The sequence below is a fragment of the Phalacrocorax aristotelis genome, chromosome 4, assembly GCF_949628215.1.
Source record: "Phalacrocorax aristotelis chromosome 4, bGulAri2.1, whole genome shotgun sequence".
Lineage (NCBI taxonomy): Eukaryota > Metazoa > Chordata > Aves > Suliformes > Phalacrocoracidae > Phalacrocorax > Phalacrocorax aristotelis.
The window spans coordinates 19,524,229-19,541,921 of record NC_134279.1 but is presented as its reverse complement, the minus strand read 5'-3'; the positions used below and the strand labels follow the sequence as shown (position 1 = coordinate 19,541,921).

At 40.1% G+C, this 17,693-nt stretch overlaps 1 long non-coding RNA gene across 1 annotated transcript in view; it reads right to left on the bottom strand.

Annotated features, from left to right (window-relative positions):
* Positions 1-6,208: 6,208 nt before the first annotated feature.
* Positions 6,209-17,693, bottom strand: part of LOC142056919 (uncharacterized) — a 36,836-nt gene continuing 25,351 nt past the window's right edge. The window contains exon 3 of the long non-coding RNA XR_012660473.1: positions 6,209-6,321. This is a non-coding gene — a long non-coding RNA (uncharacterized LOC142056919). The remainder of the gene's footprint in view (positions 6,322-17,693) is intronic.

Here is a 17,693-nt window from a genome sequence, read left to right as displayed (position 1 = left end):
GATTGAACAAATTGCTATCAGTGGAGACCCAATTCAAAAGATGGACCTTTTAGCCCTCAGCACAGTGGTGGACTAAATCAGGCCAAGCACACAGGCAGATGCCCCCTTTCACTGCAGTCCAGAAGCAAGACTCCATCAGCACTTGCTGGTCTTCAGGTGGGACCAGCAAAATATTGCACCATCCCTTATTGTGTCCAATCTTTTGCTGAAATCCACCTGGTTGGAAATACATTACCCTGTTACCCAACATACTCTCAGTTTTTTCCATTTTACTAAGTGTACTAAATTTTTACTAAAAATTTGGGAGCATCTAAACAAAACATGCCTGTCTGCCTATGCTCCCTTCAACAAGAAAAATTCTATTCCACTTCAAATTAATATACATTCTAAAATACATACTAACTTTTAATTGCAGATACTTCTGTTAACTGTTTAGATAGTTATATAGTATATATACACATGCCGTATATAGTACATATTGTATAAAGTATATTCTATATAACATAGATCTAGTGTTTTATAGTAACCATAGTATACTATATATTCTATCTTTATACAGTATACACTATATATAACATGTATAACTTAATATCTTATATATAGTTAACATAATTATTTATAATTAAATTTTATGTAAATATAATACTTTGAAATTATTTTTATATACTGTACATACTGTTTGTTAAGATAATTCACTATTTACATCGATAGAATTCTTTGGCAAAGCATAAACGTGGAACATTGCTTTCTGTAGAATCATAAAAGAATCATAGATCTTTCAAAGCAGATTTATCAGAAGAGTCACAGAAATCTCTCTAAAGCGTGCAATACAATATACAGTAAAAGAATCCAAATATAGTGAAGGTGGAATATTAAATAAGATATTAAATTTATAGTGAAGGAACACAACCTAAAAATATTGACAATATTGCTGTCATGCAAAAGAAGTTTCAGCCAAAATGTAATTACTAAAATAGGGCACAGAGGCAAGAATGTATTTCAAGAAAATGTGTTATTCTTTAAATTCAGCCTTTTCTTTCCCTAGCTGATCTCAACCTCAGGTTCTAAGGCCTTCATAATTGCTAGAGGTTATTATGTTTTATTATTGCCTGATAACAAATATTTAATTACTTTGATGATAATTTCAGCACAAAATGCTCTAGAAATGCAAACCGAATGAATCATCATTAACTCAGGCTGAAAAATAACTAGCTCAAAAAAGAAGTATTGCTTTAAAATATAAAAAAGTAAGTTGGAGGTCTCTTTCAAAGTCAGACCAAAGAGAATGTTCAGTAAGTCAACGGTAGCTAAAGTTCAAATTACAGTAGGCAGGCAACTTTCATTTTCATAATAGGAAAAAAAACCTGCAACAGGTTTTGTATCCTACTGTGATGTATGTTATTCCTTTTGTGATTGTTTCATTTTTACAGAGAAAATATGCTGCTAAACTATGTCTAACCTGAGGACTTGGATGTGCCTCCCACGGTTGCCCATGCCGCAGCCACATTCTGACTTCTCTTTGCTGGGCCCTGGCTCCATTAAGCCCTAGATCTCTTGCTACATCCAGGTTTTGGGGAATGAAACTTAGGCACCTGAGCCAAAGGGAAGAACTGTTACAACTGTTACACTTCAGCTATGTCCCTAATTTAGGCACCTGAGCAATTGGGATTTCTCAAGGTGCATAATTCCTCACACTCTTGAGAAAGCTGAGGTTTGTATCACAAGGTCCCACCACGTGTACCAGGTTTTGGCTGCAGTCTGTCCAGCCATGCTATGGACATCACTCTTTCTCACTTCCTTGTACCCTCTCTTGGACCCAACCCATAGGATGAAACTTATCTTTTATTTACATTTTCTGTATGTTAGATTGGTTTATGTGGAAACTGGCCTTCAAGTCCAAGCTGTGTATATGTTCTTCTGTGTGTAATTCCATTCCATTCCTTCAATACTGTTTTCATATCCTGGCCACATTTAATCTATTATGAATAAGGAATCCCCAAAATAACTTGCTTTCTACAAGTTTTGTTAATATAAACAGTCAAGTAGAAAGGAAACCCTACTCAGAGCCTGGACTGAGGGAAGGGCAACAACATTCGCTTGCACATTATTAGACACTGGAGAATCTACATGGGGGACAAGTGGACAGAGAGGCAGAGACACTTTCAAATAACACTATGATGGGGAAAACATGACATTAAAATTACACGTTTTAAAATCTATGCTAAAATCAACCAATTATGATTGAAAACCAGACTTCATTAGTTTTAGTGCTTAGAGAAGTCACTGTTGTTCAACCTTGGATCCCACATCATCTCCTCCCTCTGTCCCCATGGGGACTCCCAGAGAGGAGCACACAGCTTGTCAGTCAAGAACAGTGAAATTATTCAATGGAGGGCAGTTATACTCTACAAGTGTACTCTGCATTTATGTAATCTGCTAGCTCATTCATGAGCTTTGTCCTCCTTGTTAGATCTAGGCATTTAGCAAGAAGAGGCATTGTTTTAAAGCTAAACAGAAATTATTATATGAGAATTAATGGAACAGACACTGATCAGAAGTATAATGGTCTCAGTACCTTGTCCATGCTCCTATGATGTCCATGTTCACCTCACAACTTTTAGTTTATAGCCATTTATACTGTCGTCATATTCAAAACAGAAAAGGCAAACTAATTTTTTTCACTCTTTAACAGAAGTCTCTCCATTCTCTGTAGTACCTTACGAGCTTTGACAAAAAAAAATACCTCTTAGCTGCTTGTAAACTCCCCAGTGAAGTAAGGAAATAATTTTGGCTTGAGAAAACCTGATAGACTTTAAACTACTCAGTGCATTCCAAGACACTTGCTTAGTTTTTCCTGGTAGCTTCTTTGACAAAAAGATGCTGAATTTCAAGAAGGCAAAAAGTGATTTAGATTTGCTGGTCTTTTTGATGACAGTTAAGAATGCATCACCACGTTGCTATTTTAGCTTTAAGTCTTCAAAGCGTATGTCTTTGGCATCATAGAATCCCTCAACTAAATTACTTTTAAAAAGTTCTGTCCTTAAGGTCCAAAATTCACCCAATGCAGATTCCTGGTGGATATGACTTCCTTGCATGCTATATGTGTTAATAAGAAACAACAGTATTTGTAGCATTTGTAAAAATAATAGAATAACAAAAAATGAAAAATAATCTTTAGCAGATGCTCTGTAGTAACTTAAATAATGCAAAAATATCCAAATAGGTTTCCTTTTGCTGCAGAAATGTGTGATATCAGAACTAGCTCCAAGTTAATCTCCAATGCAATTCTGATTACTTCAGTGGAATTGCATCAGGGATCACTGGGCTCAGAGTGTTCTGCAGTTTCTAGGTTCTTAAATTCAAAAACACTGTATAAGGCTAGACCTGGAAGAAATATGTGCCTGGTACTTCTGAACAGTAGAATTTAGTTTCAAAAAGGAAACAAGGTAAAATTGTTTATAAATGTTACTCAATATGCAACTCCCCGGTCTGAGAATAGTACTCCTTAAATTCCTTATTAAGAAGCTGATAAAATCTGATCCCCACTAAAAAAATGAATACAAAAGGTGATTTCCAGTTAGGATGGCTGTTACCTTTGTGAACTGTTACATTTGCAATGTTAGATTTTAAATAGTGGAAGAATTTTCCCTGGCAGATCAGATGATTCAAGGACTGATTATCAAATATTAGAGAAACAGCAGGTTTTAACATGGTAATGGCTGATTGTGCCTGCTTCACCACCAAAAAAAAAAAACCCTGAAGTTGGTCTTGAATATTTCAAATTTTTCTGATTTTACTCAAATGGTTTAGACAGAAGGCAAGTATTAAACAAAAATTCAGGGAGAACAGAACATCCCAGACCTGATATACTGTTACACCTGTGAGGATTTTAGAAAAAAAAAATCAGCTTGTTTCTTTATTTAAGATGTATATTACTGCTTGTCTGTTATCCAGTGTCATAGACTACCCGGTCTAGAAGTGTTTAATTTGTTTCACTCGAGGGCACTAGGTGGCCTCTCAGCTAAAACTGAGAAGCTGGACTGCTTGCTTGTGGGTGTGAACCTGCCCCTGCCATCATTTGGTGGCTGAGGAATGAGGTGGGAGGCACAGCAGCAAAGCATGCACTCGCCCCCAGGCGCACAGCACTGCTGCAGCTCCGTCTGAGACACCCGGGCGTACCTTGCCGTCACGCTGGCTGGCCATCGACAGCAGTGCCAGATAGAAGAGGACTTCTGCAGGCTGCCTCTGCTCCCTACCCGGGCCAGCAGTGCCAAATGGGACATCCCATTTTCTTGTACAGTACATCATTCATTACATGCTTCCTGTAAGAGCAACCTAGGATTTAAGACACAAATATGGGGTTTTACCCATGTTTGCTGCAGTTTCTGGAGTGCAAAAATGCTAAGTGGAGCCCAGCAGCCTGTCTGTCTTCAAACAAAGGCTGTCTTAAGCTGGTAGCTCACACAGGAGGATTGCTTAATGATGCATCAAAATCTTTTAAAAACAGAAGCAAGATCGGCAGCCAAGTGTGTTAGTGATTTTAGGTTGGGGTACAGGCAGGTGAACAAGATTATTCATCTTGTCTGACACCTACCTTCTGCCTCACTTGTATATCGATTTCTGCCTGAGCTATTTCTAAACGAAAGCGGCTATGATGTGTGCATTTGCACCCCACATCATAGAGGCTGTCTTTACTTATTGTCAGATTTTCTAGAGACCACTCAGCCTGAGCACGCGTTTTAGTTAAACCAGCCATTAATGCAGATGGAGAATGAACTTACAACGGTATCTGGCATGGTAGAAAGTAGACTCTGTGGTAAATGCATCTAGCACTTTAGACACTTTAGATTCCTCTGGGACAGCTGCAACATCTTTGAGTGATCACTGCATCATCAAGCTGTGGATCATAGGTTAATTGGAAAGTTTGCTAATGCAGTAGTTGTACTGGGGCTAAGAAGAACAGCACTGCTTCTTTGCACCACTTTACTTCAGATGCTCTAACCCTTATTTTCACAAAGAAAGAAAACCCACTGGTATCCAAAAGCTGAAACAAAATATTATAGTTTTTAGTCTATTCTGAGATCTACATGGAATTGGTTTCCAAAATTGGTTACAGATTTTAGGAGTCTTTTATCCATTAAATTCACTGGATCAAATCCTGCCTTCCTTATTCAGATTGATTAAACAGATCAAATGCCCATCAAATTAATTGGGAATTAAGCATGAGTTTCTCCTCAGCAAAGAAGGAAAAGATGATAGGACTGAGCTCAATGGTAATTCAATTCATAGGTGAAAACTAAGATGTTTTCCTTAGGGGATTTTCTTTATATATTAAGCAGGTAAACTGTTTAATAAGTTCTGACATGTATGTTAGTGCCAGATACCTGCACAGCTGGCATACTTGCCAAAGTCAGATGCTTTTCTTGTACTGGGCTCAGTTTATAAGAAAAGAAACAATTATATTTTCAAGCTTGAGCTTTTGAGGTGCAAACAACCAACGAATGATGATGACCCCCTTGCAGGGGGGTTTCTACACATCTCTACAGCAAGTGGCTTTCCCCTCAATGGAGCTCAGTTACTGTAAGAGAGCACAAGTTCCTCCAGCCAGCGCAGCACAGTAGTGCTGAATGCTGTTTTCTAGCAAGTCAGGAGCCACAGGGTTTGTTTTGCCTGTTCCGACAATGGTCACCAGCAACTAAGTTTAAATGCCATCAAATTCGACCAGTATGCAAGAAGAAGAGCGTATAAATGTGTGTGATTCAGATATGTCTTTATTTAGATCCACCTCTACCACAAAAGTGATTACCTGAGCATGAAACAGCTAATTCCCTGGGCTCTGCAAGGTACAATGGATATTAGAGAGACTGGAAAATGCACAGCATATTGAAAAAAATTAAATTACAAGACCACACAATAGTAATCCAGTTTTCATTTTAACATAAAAAAGTGGTTGAAGGCAAAGGGCACACATCCTAATACCTGCTAGACTCTTACTGTAGACTCTTATGCCATTACTTGAAGCTGTGAATTCTTAAATGTCTTCTGTGAAGGACAAAAGAAAAATGAATGTCTGAAGGTATCAAAACCCTTCCTTTGTAGGAAAGAAAGATTTATCTGAAGAAGATTGTCATGTCAAATGTGACTGATATCATGTCAAATATGCATGGCGAGTTGGCCAAAAAAAAGTGAAAATAGAACCCCACTCCCTGACAGTGGTTTGCAACAGGTTCCTCTCTGCTCTTGTTCTTACACAGTAAGCCAGGATTCTGGTTAGCAAGAGGTTTTTGAATTCTGTAACAAATTCACGGTAGATGGTTTCCACTGTGAGATGTAAGAAAGAAGAAAAATGATAGCTTGTATAATGTAACGGAATATCCCTTTCATAGTAACGCTTCTTTCTTGCAAATGTGCTACAACGTAAAAGCATTTTCATCCAGAGCAGATCAAAGACTGCTGGCCACAGAGATTGCTAGGGAAGGGGGACACACTGAGTACAGAGTTGTCTTCTCCACAGCTGTGTCCACTAGTCAGCTAAAATGACACCACTGGACATACATAGCCAGCCTACATACCCCAGCCTTGGGTTTTTTCCCATCGCTTTGGTGCATATGACAACCAATCAGGAGAAAACCTTAGGTGGGAAGTCAGTATGGGGCTCTGTTTCTAACAGCACTTGCAAAACCAGGTGAACGTGTGTGGTCAGGGCAGGGGGTCAGAGCCCAACGCAGGCAGCAGAGAAGCCCTAGGGAAGTTACCTGCCTAACAAGCAAGGTTTCACACATGGGGAAAGCTCTTTCCTTGTCTCTGACTCCTGGAGTTGTGCTTTTGTAAAAGAACCGGGCATTAACTGTCATCTATCACAGTTGTAAAAACATCTGCCCAATTAAATCTAGGATCCCTGCTGTACATCGTAGCAGCAACTTTATACATCTCTTTCTATTGAAGTGTTTAAAATTATAACCCAGACTCTGGCCTGCTCCACCCGCTTTCGGCTCCTGCAAAGAAGAGACACTGAAAAATGGACCAACTTCTCTAGAGAAGAATCTCACCACAGGCAGCCTTCAGTAGGCATAAAGGTACTGTGGCTTACCTGCAGTACAACATCTGTACCGAAGGCAGGGAAAAGCGGGATGGGGCTGTGCTGCACACCAGGAGAACCCCACTGACATTAGACATGAGCAGAACTGCTTCTGTCTTATACCTGAAATTAGTCGTGCATCCTGTGGACAGAAAGAATGATGTTAAGTCAGAAAAAATAGTGCTGCCTAGTCTTCTAGATTCATCTTCTTATGTCATTGTTGTTGGTAATTATATAAAAATATAGTTATTATAGTAATTAACATAGTTATTTCTTTATGATAATTATAATTTATTATAATTGTATTATTTTATTGTATTTTAATAATTGTTTTTATTGGAGAAAGTGCGTGTTTCTGTAAATGCCCTTGATTGGTCATTTTTGTGTTCAGGGCTTTTTAAAAAGTGATAAAGCCATTCAAAGAACGTTTCTATTTATTAAGTCAGCCACCTTCCATCTAAGGTGATAATAATGATTTTGAGTGGCAAAATATATAATATACACATGCAGACATAAATAATTTCAGCAACCATATAACTCTATTATTATTTTTTACTACTCTGCTGGTAAAAATAATGCTGAAAATTTATTACAAGAATCCATATGAAAGCAATAAAATAAAGTAAAATGATAAAACCAATCACATATTTTATAGAAAATAGGAGTATAAAATCTCTGCTGCAAAGTAATTTATCATTTAAGAAAAGACAACTTTCTGCTGTGTTTAAGCATCAAATGTGTTCAACTTCTTGCGACCCATGCAGGAATGGGAATAGGTTTTATTATTTTCAATTTCAAAAAGCTTTACTCATCACTGGTCATGCTAGCACAATCTTTCAGTACCAGTGATAGAGTAATTTGCCAGTTCTGGTAAGTTTGCAAGAGTTATCCCTTTCCTTTTACATTCTCAAGTTTCAGGCATTTTGCATGCACCTTCCTTCAGCTGTAAAATATCTCAGTTCCCTAATACCCTAGGACTACTTCATCGGCCGAACTTTTGGGATGTGCTCAAATTTAATGCACAAACCCCATAAATTAGGAAAGTAAACCCAAATTTAATGCTACACTGCTTTAGAGAGACTTTCAATTAATTCAACTGAGGTAATATTTCAGATGTTTCTCTTTAAGAAGCAACTTGGAGCTCACACGCTTCCCAGCTCACTGATGTGTGACCTAGGCTCCTTTTATTCACCTTTTATAGTCCTTGATTTGTAGCATTATTTGATTTACATTACAGGAAAGATCTATGAACATCTTTGGGCAGTAAGTGCAAATTAGATCAGCCATGTTATTCCACTTTATTTCCTCTGTTTTATTACAGGATACTAAACAGTGCAAACATTCTTAGCAGCCCTATGCTTTGTCCTACAACTCCACCCCCAAAAATATGTTTGCTATCTGCATAAGCTCCAGGAAATATAGTGTTGCATCTTCAGAGGACACTGCACCCTTCTGAGTCATTTTTATGCAATATAGTTGAAGGGAATTTTTTCTGTCCAAGCTCTGCTCTTGTAGTGGCATGTGTTGTTATTTAAAAAATGCATATAACTATTATTCTTGGCAGGCTAATAAGGTGCAGAATTAAAACCCTCTAGAATTTCTAATTTTACAGTATTTAGTGGACTATAGTTCTGTTTCTTACTAAGCTTAGTAATAAATAGCACCACAGACCACCCAGTCTACCTTTCCTTTTTAAAGTTACAGTCAGTGACAAAGTAGAAGGAAGGACTTGTCACTTTTAACTTGAATTCAGTTGTCTTAGACTGCTGTAAAACAGTTGGTATAACCTGTAAGTGGGTTGGGAGACAAGAAGTGAGCACAGGAGGAAACAAAGTGAAAGGAACCAGAGGTGCAAAACCTTTCACTTCTCATGAAAAAGAAGTAACTGCTGTTCGCATAAAAGCGTACTGCTTTAAGGATATGAATATCAGTCCCAAGGAAACTGTAAAAATATCAGGCTAGAGCATACCTTCTTTGAAGCTCAACATTTACAGAACGTGTTTTCTCCCTTCACTAATTTTCTTAGCTCTTGGCTGTCTTCCCAGGCAGTAGTTACTCAGGCTAGCGTGTTGTGATCTAAATGCTAGGCTGGGCTGTAAACTAACTTAAAATGCAAAGTAAAAAACAGTGCTTTAAAGTCAGCATTTCCTACCTATTAAGTGCACTGTTTCTCCTAAGCAATCTGTGAATTTGCTCACAGCAGTCACCCTGTTTCCCTGTGCAACTACTCCATTAGTGTTCTGACAACAGACCTGTGTATAGTACTGAGATCCTTCACTCTTCACCAAGACTCCCTACTGGGGTCTCGGGACGTTTTGCTTCATTAACAACTGTTGGATCAAAACCTTCACGGTCAGTCTTCTTCCTGAACTGTCAGGTCTGATAACCTGAACACAATTTCTTCAGGAGAGTTTAAGCAAATGTCTGCTTGTCTTTTTTTTTTTTTCTTTTTCCCACAGAAATAGTCATAATAGTGTTAGTGACCTGGTTACACCACCGTAAATCTGGACTTATTCCATTGCCTTTGAAGGAGCTAATCGGCATTTACCCCTGCATTACTGAGCTGAAATCCAGCTCAGTGGGGCTACTCGTGTGGAGGGTTTGGTCCTTGTAAAATCTCATAACATTGTTTAACAGCTATCACATAAATAGGAATGAAAACATAATCCTGAGCTGAAATCTAAACAATTGACAATATTTTTTAGCATCATGCCATAGCAAAGGAAAGGGATTTCATTATAGTAGCTGGGCCAACTGTCAAAATGATAGGATGCACTTGATTTTAAGCTTTGGTTTCACAGGCTAATTAAGCTGTATTAGCAGAATGACTGCTGGTCTTTCCCCTTTTCCCCAGGTCTAGTATATTGATGGAATAAAGAGAGAGAATGAATTTTTCCATCTGGTATGAACAAACCAAAGAACAGATACCTCTGCAAAGATTTGCAAGGGACATTGCTTCACCTTCCCCAACAGACAGACCACAACTCCAAAAACAGATCAAATGATTTGGTGGAAGGTTCAGCGGGGAAAGATGATTAATTTCTCCATTTATTTATTTACCTTTTAATCCTTTCTTCTTTCTTTTTACTGCAATCTTTCTTTTCTCCCTATTGGTGATTTTGTTCTGGAAAAATGCCCTTACGCAGAGGTCTTAACTGAAGGACAGAACTTGACAAGTCAGAGGTCAAAATTCATTCAGCTCTCCTCTTATAAGCAACAAAAATATTATTCCCCTAGTATTTGAGAGCCTAAGTGTTCTCTCTTCCAGCAGTGTCTGGGGCACTTGTATTTTAGATCCTTGCAATACCCACTCCTCTCTCATGCAACTGGGAGCATGGCAATCCCCAAGCCTTGCAGATGGGAATGTATCTTCAATTTTCATCCACAAAACTTCAGGTAGGTTGGAGAGCTCCTAAATCACTCCTGCGGTGAGTTCACAGCAGCACCAGGTAAAAGGCATGGGGAACTAATGACAGCGCAAACTGGGAATGGCAATTAGATATCTAAGAAAAGAAATATGAGGCAGTAGTAAGTATAGGTCAAAAATGGATACAGGACCAGAACACCTTAATGACCCTGACACTTACATCTCTGCCTGTAAACAACAAACCAGTTATGCACAGCAGCCCTTAAGAGAACAGCTAAAAGCTGAGAACATACTGAGAAAGGCAGAGGATGATAAACTATTTCAGTCTTGGAAAGCACACTCCTCTCTATTTCAATACCATCAGACTTACTCCTTTGCTCACAGAATACTGAAAACAACACAGAAGGTTTCAACTCCTTGATCAGGAACTACTGGTGTTAGAATATGTAAGAGGAGATTAAATTGCCACAAAGCAGCAAGAGAAAGCTTTTTGCTTTGGTTTGTTTTTCTTTTTTTAATCCATGTAATACTACAATGCAGATAAAAAGGAAGAAAATGTTTATCTGACATAACAGGCTGAGTACTGGATGTTTAAGGACAGCTCTAGGTGAAGAGCAGTCTGCCTTACATCCCTGTTCCTGTACGCAGTAAGGCAAGATGAAGGACAATTTCCTTGTGGAGAATCATAGTGGAGCTCTCCATACAGAATAAGGAGGATTTGAGGTAAGTCTCCCCATGCATGTTTAGGCCAGTCCCAGCACACCTACCCATATTTCCAGCTGATGAAGTACAGCCCAACTCCATCCTGAAAGCCACAGATTCACATTAATGTGGCAGGCCCAGGCTAGGTGGCCAGTCTACGCGACAACATGGAGTTTCTTGTGGTGGCAGGTGCTGGTCACCATCCTTTCAGAACTGCTGCCTCCGTCCTCTCTTTGGTTTGCTGGTTTTCCTGAAGAATTTGATTTCCCTCAATGGAAATGTGATTTCTGTCTCATATTCACTGTGGTAACACGTTTCCTTTTGGTTATGCTGGCTTAGGGTTCACCCTTGAGGGGAAGTCAAATCTTTATTGAACTATGGCTGTGAAAATAAAAGGAAAGGAACACCAAAGAGGAAGCAGACAAAATGTCACAGCCTCTGCCACTTTCAGAAAACAAGAAGTATGCCCATTTGCACTGATGCTAAACTGGTGCAGGGCAAATACATAAAGCTATCTCTTAATAGTCTCTTTGCCCTATCAATAAATGAGTTGAGCAATGGTGACCTGGATCTTTCCTGACTTTTTCTCCACACAGACTGCAGTGAAGGAAACAGACTCCATTCACCTGAGATCCTTCATAAGATTCTAATACAAGCCCTCAACATTCTATGTTTGCATTTATTTTTTCATGTTCTCTAAAATTCTACAACTTGCGGGATAGGAACCTGCTACTTGGCACATATCTCCTCCTGCAATGTGCTCTGCACAAGGCTATTTCAGTAATTAATATAAAGAGAAGATCCCTTCTGCTTAATGGCTGCTTGGCCCCAGATTAGCTGCCCACTGCAGAAATCTAAATCTAGCCAGAAACAGGCTAGCCCTCCCTGAATTCTGAGCCATTTTTCTCTACAGTCACTTTCTTAAGAGCAATAAGCTGTTCAAATGAAAGTCTTGTTACTTAACGGGGGGGGAAAAGCATTTATCTACCATTGCCAAATAATGAACACTTGAGAACAAAACTGAAGTATACCGAGATGCTAAATATACAGATAATCTTGACAGCCCACTATTTATTCTTCTTCCTAAAATTAACTGCTAAGAATGTGATTATGTTCTAGGTACATGACCAGTTGCAGGAAGAGAAATGTTGTTGCCTGTGAGCTATAATAAAAAGGATTTTTATGCTTCACAGAGGAGGTAAATGCTACTGACTTATGTACCAACTGAGTAGAGGTAAATGAATCGGCGTGATGGAGGGATGCAGCTCTACTCTCCATCATTCTGGGCTGGAGGATGCTGGGTGCAAGGTTGGAAGTAAGCAGAAGCTCCTCGTTTCTTGCCTCTGTTCAAGGGAGGCAGACCCACAGCCCACTTAGGAGGTATTCTTAATAAAAACACCTCTGTAAAATAGCAAAGAGTATTTGGTCATGACAATCTATACTTCAGCATAATATGATAATTACTGTAATGGGAAATTTTTAAGTAACATGAAAAACATTATTATAAATCATAGTTAGAATTTTTGCAGGGGAAAAAAAGGATGCTCAAAAACCAGTCCTAACTGTTTATATCCCAAAAAGCCAGAATTAGTTGCCTTCCCTGTAGGCAATTCAAGTAGAAAGGGCAAGGATTCAATAAACATTGTGACTGAACTGCCCTTTAACGTCTCAGAGATGGTGACTGAGCATAAAGGCACTTTGAAAGAACTGTCTAGGGGAAGTGAGCATTGTCACTGCCTCTGCTGAATATCTTCCATGAATAAAGAAATTCAGTCTCGAAGCCTGCCACCAGCATCTTTTATTAACTTTGGTGAATAACTGAATATAATGTTTATCAGTCTGAGACAGGAAAAAAAAGCATGGAAATATATATGTGCTGGTACTATTGCCTACTGACACATTCAGGCACTATGGTCCCAATTTTTAGTGCCTGCCTGTGTAGTTTCCTACTGTTTTATTCTTTCTTATTAGGCCAGCCATGTCACACGTTTGTGAGTCATCTTTTAGAGCAGTTTTCAGACTGTCCTAGCATCAAGCTGCAACCGAGAGCATCACCAGGAACAAGGACAGGCATGCCCTGATAGTCTTAGCTGTGCCATCCCGCACCCAGCTGCACTCCTAGAGTCCTAGAAGTGGCAGTGAAGGTACATTACCTGTCCTAAACCACAGAGAAGTCACCTCCTATACAAAAGTCACCTCCAAAAAGCTCTTGGAACCACTTGTGCCCATGACGCAGGATCTAGCATGCCAATGTAATAATTTTACAGCTTAATTTCAATAAAGCAACCCTAAACTGATTGCCTTTTCACCCCTCACCTTTCTCCCCTGTCCTAATTTAGAAGTTAAGCAATGGCACCCGCACAGTATTAGCAGGATCTGCCAGAACCAACGAGCTGTGAAGTGGTGCCACGGTGCCACGGGTGCCAGAGCCCACGTGGCAACACACCCGCAGCAGACCATGGCACTGCTGCGGTGGGGGTGGCTGCCGTGCTGTGACCCGGTGCCTGAGAGCCGGGGGACATTACCAGAGGAGGAGAGAGGTCCCAAAGTTGACCTAGCAGCTGGCTGGGAAAGTTCAGTTGCTTTGGCTTTTCCATAAGAAATTACTAACACTTGAAATATTTTAGTTTGCTGTTGGGGCAGGGAGGGCACACCCCAGCAGCCAGGGTGCAGAGTACCCATTGCATCAGGAAATGAGTGTCTGACACAAGCTTGTATTTTTCAAGCAGACCTTAAAAGCAAGTTTGATTTTAGGAGCTCATCTCAAAAATGAATGAAGTAAACATAATAGTTAAATTTGTCATCTTCTGCTTATTCAGAAATACTACCATACCATTATAGGTTTTTCAAAGTTGTCAGGTTATAAATGGATTAATGCTACAAGGTGGGCAATGTAAGCCTGACCTAAGCTGATATGAGCTGTATTACGACCAGCTTGTAAACACCCTTTCTGAACTGCATTATTCAGTTTCAAATGTCAGAGGCATCCTCTGGAAGTGCCAGGCCAAATTCTTACGTGTTCTTTATCCACTGTGCTGGTGGAAGGCCTTTACACCAGCCGATGAGGCAGATCACACCTACTTCTGCATTTAAAAACGTGAACGCCAGTAACAATTCAGCCAATGCTCCCAGCCAGGCCGCTGCCTGCCGAAAGGGCACCCTGCTTGTCATTTTACCCTTCACCTTTGCACAGTGAGAAAGAGTGGCAACTAGCAACAGTCACGGTGGTGCTATTTGTGATATAATTAGACCAAGAAAGAGCCTTGTAAACTACTAAACTGATTTAGGCTGATGACCAAGGCCAACTTTTCATCAGATTCTCTGTCAATCAGATGAAAATGGTGCTGTATCTCCAGCCCTCATCCACTTAGCTCTCCAAACCCCAAGGATTTTCAATCCTGCATATCCACCTACCAGATAAGAAGCCAACAGCTTCAAAATCAGAGTTTCCTTTGCCCTCATACTTTGTGTATCGGTTAGTACACAAACTCTGAAACCTTCACTACCAAAGGAGAAAATCAATGTCATTTTGAATCAGACAAAGAGCAGGGGGAGGGAGGAGGGGAATGATGAAAAGTACATTTACACACTCCTGTCAATGTTTAAAGGGCTCTTTTTAAATTTGCACTTCCTGATTACAGTGACCTCCATAATAACGTACATTCTAGTTCTTCCAATTTCAGCAGGAATGAGGCATCTCAAAGGAAAAGGAGGTTTCAGGAAGTGATTCAGAAAATGGTATTATCACTTGTATCTGTTAAGGCTTGTTCTTCCAGCTATGTGTTTGGTTTTGCAATCTAGCATATAAGTGTCTGCTAAGTATCATCTCACTTTACTGGCATGGTCGGAAAACACAAGGAAGGGGAGAGGGATGGGTTTGTAGTGCTGTATCTCCATACAGTAACAGGAAAGATCATTTTACACCTGAAGCTTTCTGCAGTGTGTGTACTGCCCAGTTCAGAAAGCATGACCCAGATGATTGTCCTTATAATCAAACAGCAAACACTTAGATTTTTTTAAAATATCTTTAGAATATTTTTTCCCCTTACTGTTTTAAATCCTTTTTAAACATCCTGGTTCTCTGGTTATGTCAGCTGTCCGCCAGCCTCACTAGAATTCCTGACATGTTCCTCCAGAGTGACCTTTGTCTTATACTGAACAAAAAGCTGTGGAGAGTAAATATAAGGTCTTCCTTACCATTTCCATGTTTATTTTGCTGCAGGCTACATCTGATGACAAAACTGACACGACTCCCACTTGCGGGAAATTTTCTTATTTAGAAAAAAAGCAAATAAAAGAGCACAGAGCAATCAAGTCATAACAGATACTGATTGCACAGTGTCCTCTCTCCCAGTCAGTAATGAATCACTTCCTCAGTGCTGTGAGAAAGGGTCATCGAGCTGCTGAAGGTGCCTGATTTCAAAAGAAACCAACTAAGAGACATAATGCCATTCTGTACTTGCTGGAGAGGACCCAGAAAAACAAAAGATACAGGGATTTATATGGCTAATAGTTGCTTTTAGTTTTTGCCCTACAGTGTCTAGGCCATTTTGGAGGTTAAAAATTAGATCTAGAATAAATGAAGGCAAATTATCAACTACTCCAACTTCCAGAAGATATCCCATATGACCTACAGACTGCTGTACACCTCAGAAACCCTGCGGAGCCACGCACAAGGGCTTTACATGTACCCTAGTCCACCCCCTTGTGACTCCCTTGACATGCAGGTGCTGATGGGGAAGCTCCTCCAGGTCACTTAGCTTGGGCCCATTCTCCACAAATTGCATTTGCAGCTGTTTCCTCTGGCCTGATGGGTCAGATAGTAACCAAAGGAAGGAAAACATCTGCCCCAAAGTCTTGAACCAACTACTATTAATTATTTTACAGAGATTTTATTAAGCACAAGCAGCCTAGCACAGGTACCCTGACAGGGCTGTAGCAGGCAGGCCTGTTCCCTCTGCAGACTGAAGTGGCTGTGATGCTCCTGTCTCGCACAGTTATGCAGTGAGACTGTGAACTGCTGGCTTTTACAGCGTTTCAAACAAGTAGCGGCTACAGTACATTGGAAGATTAATTGTGCCATGCATGCAGCTTGTACACTGGTTCTGCAAGCAGCCTGTTCTTACGCTAGCTAAAGTGATGACTCCTTCACCATAGATAGCAGTGAGACAAGGTCAGACTCTGTGTTTGCAACTTTTGGATTCCTCACACTGAAATAGGCCACATACAGGCAGTGTTGTCATTTTTTATTAATCACAGGTAACATAATTCTGGTCACTGCTATAGGCTGTTTTGTCGCTATATATAATCTTGCAACTTTCACACAATTTTTGCAAAGCAAAATGAGAATGAGGAGCTAATCCCCCTCAAAATGTCTTATGGCTTTAAGGAAGAGAGCTTTATCTGCATGTCTAGAGGCTAATTGTTCAAGTCCCAGCTGTTCTGCCAACTGTGGTTAATATTTTTCTGCCCTTCACAACCCAAGACGTTACATTCAATTGCACAGTAACTATTATTCCCCAGTTCTGCAGAAAAAGGAAGTCTAAAAGTGATTTGGACAGCATTGAAACCAGGACTGCCAGGCCAGTAGGGGCTCTCGCACAGACTGAGGAGAAGTCAAATCAAATGCTTCTAGAATAATTTGCTTCAGATGCTTCTAGAATAACTTGCTTCTTATATATTGAATTAACATATGACTTCAAAATTTGTGTTAGTATATCTTTTATTGCTGTGCATTTGTTACTTTGACTAACAGCACCCAGCCCTTTAAGGACAAGCTGTGGCAGCCTCCTTGTTTAGCTGGGACTGTGCTTCTCAGGCTGCAGTGTGCACACCGGCGGTGGAAGGCCGACCACCCCAAACCAGTACACAAACTGGCCTGCAGACTGGTGCTATTGACAAGGGTGGCACCTGACAAAAACGAAGAAATAACATTGAGCACCCTTTGTCCTAGGCAGCTTTGCTCGTATTCCCAGAAACAAGGTGACTGGGTCTGTGCAATCCAAAAAGATTAGGACTTAATATAATAAGCCTCTTCCCAGAACGCAAAGTGTGGCAAATGAACGATACAGCCTGTCACCTCTTGATACCAAATGAAATCCTGCCTGGCTCAGGCAGGGATTAAAATTTATTCCCTGCTAATTGATGTTCGAGTCCCCACACTAGATTAATTAGTCTCAGCTCCAGCTTCTGCTTCATGTATTTGCCTGACCAGCTTTGAGGTAGTTTTTGAGGTCAGGCACAAACTCTCGCTGTGTGTTTGTGCAGTGCCAAGCACAAGAGAGTGCAAAGCCCCCCTGAAAACTCCCGGTAGTAAACCCGCCATGGGGGCTGAAACCTATTCAGTCTGAATTTGGAAAGACTGGCAAAATTAATATAATATCCCAGGGCCAGGCTGTTGGGAGTGCACAGAGCAGCAGACAGACAAAAAGACAGGGATTATTATCATTTAGTGTTGTGGGCTTTGGTCTAATTTTTTGATAGCATTTTGCTGCTGCTGCTGTTGTAAAATAGCAAGCTGCCATGACCAAGTATGTCCTTTGTCTC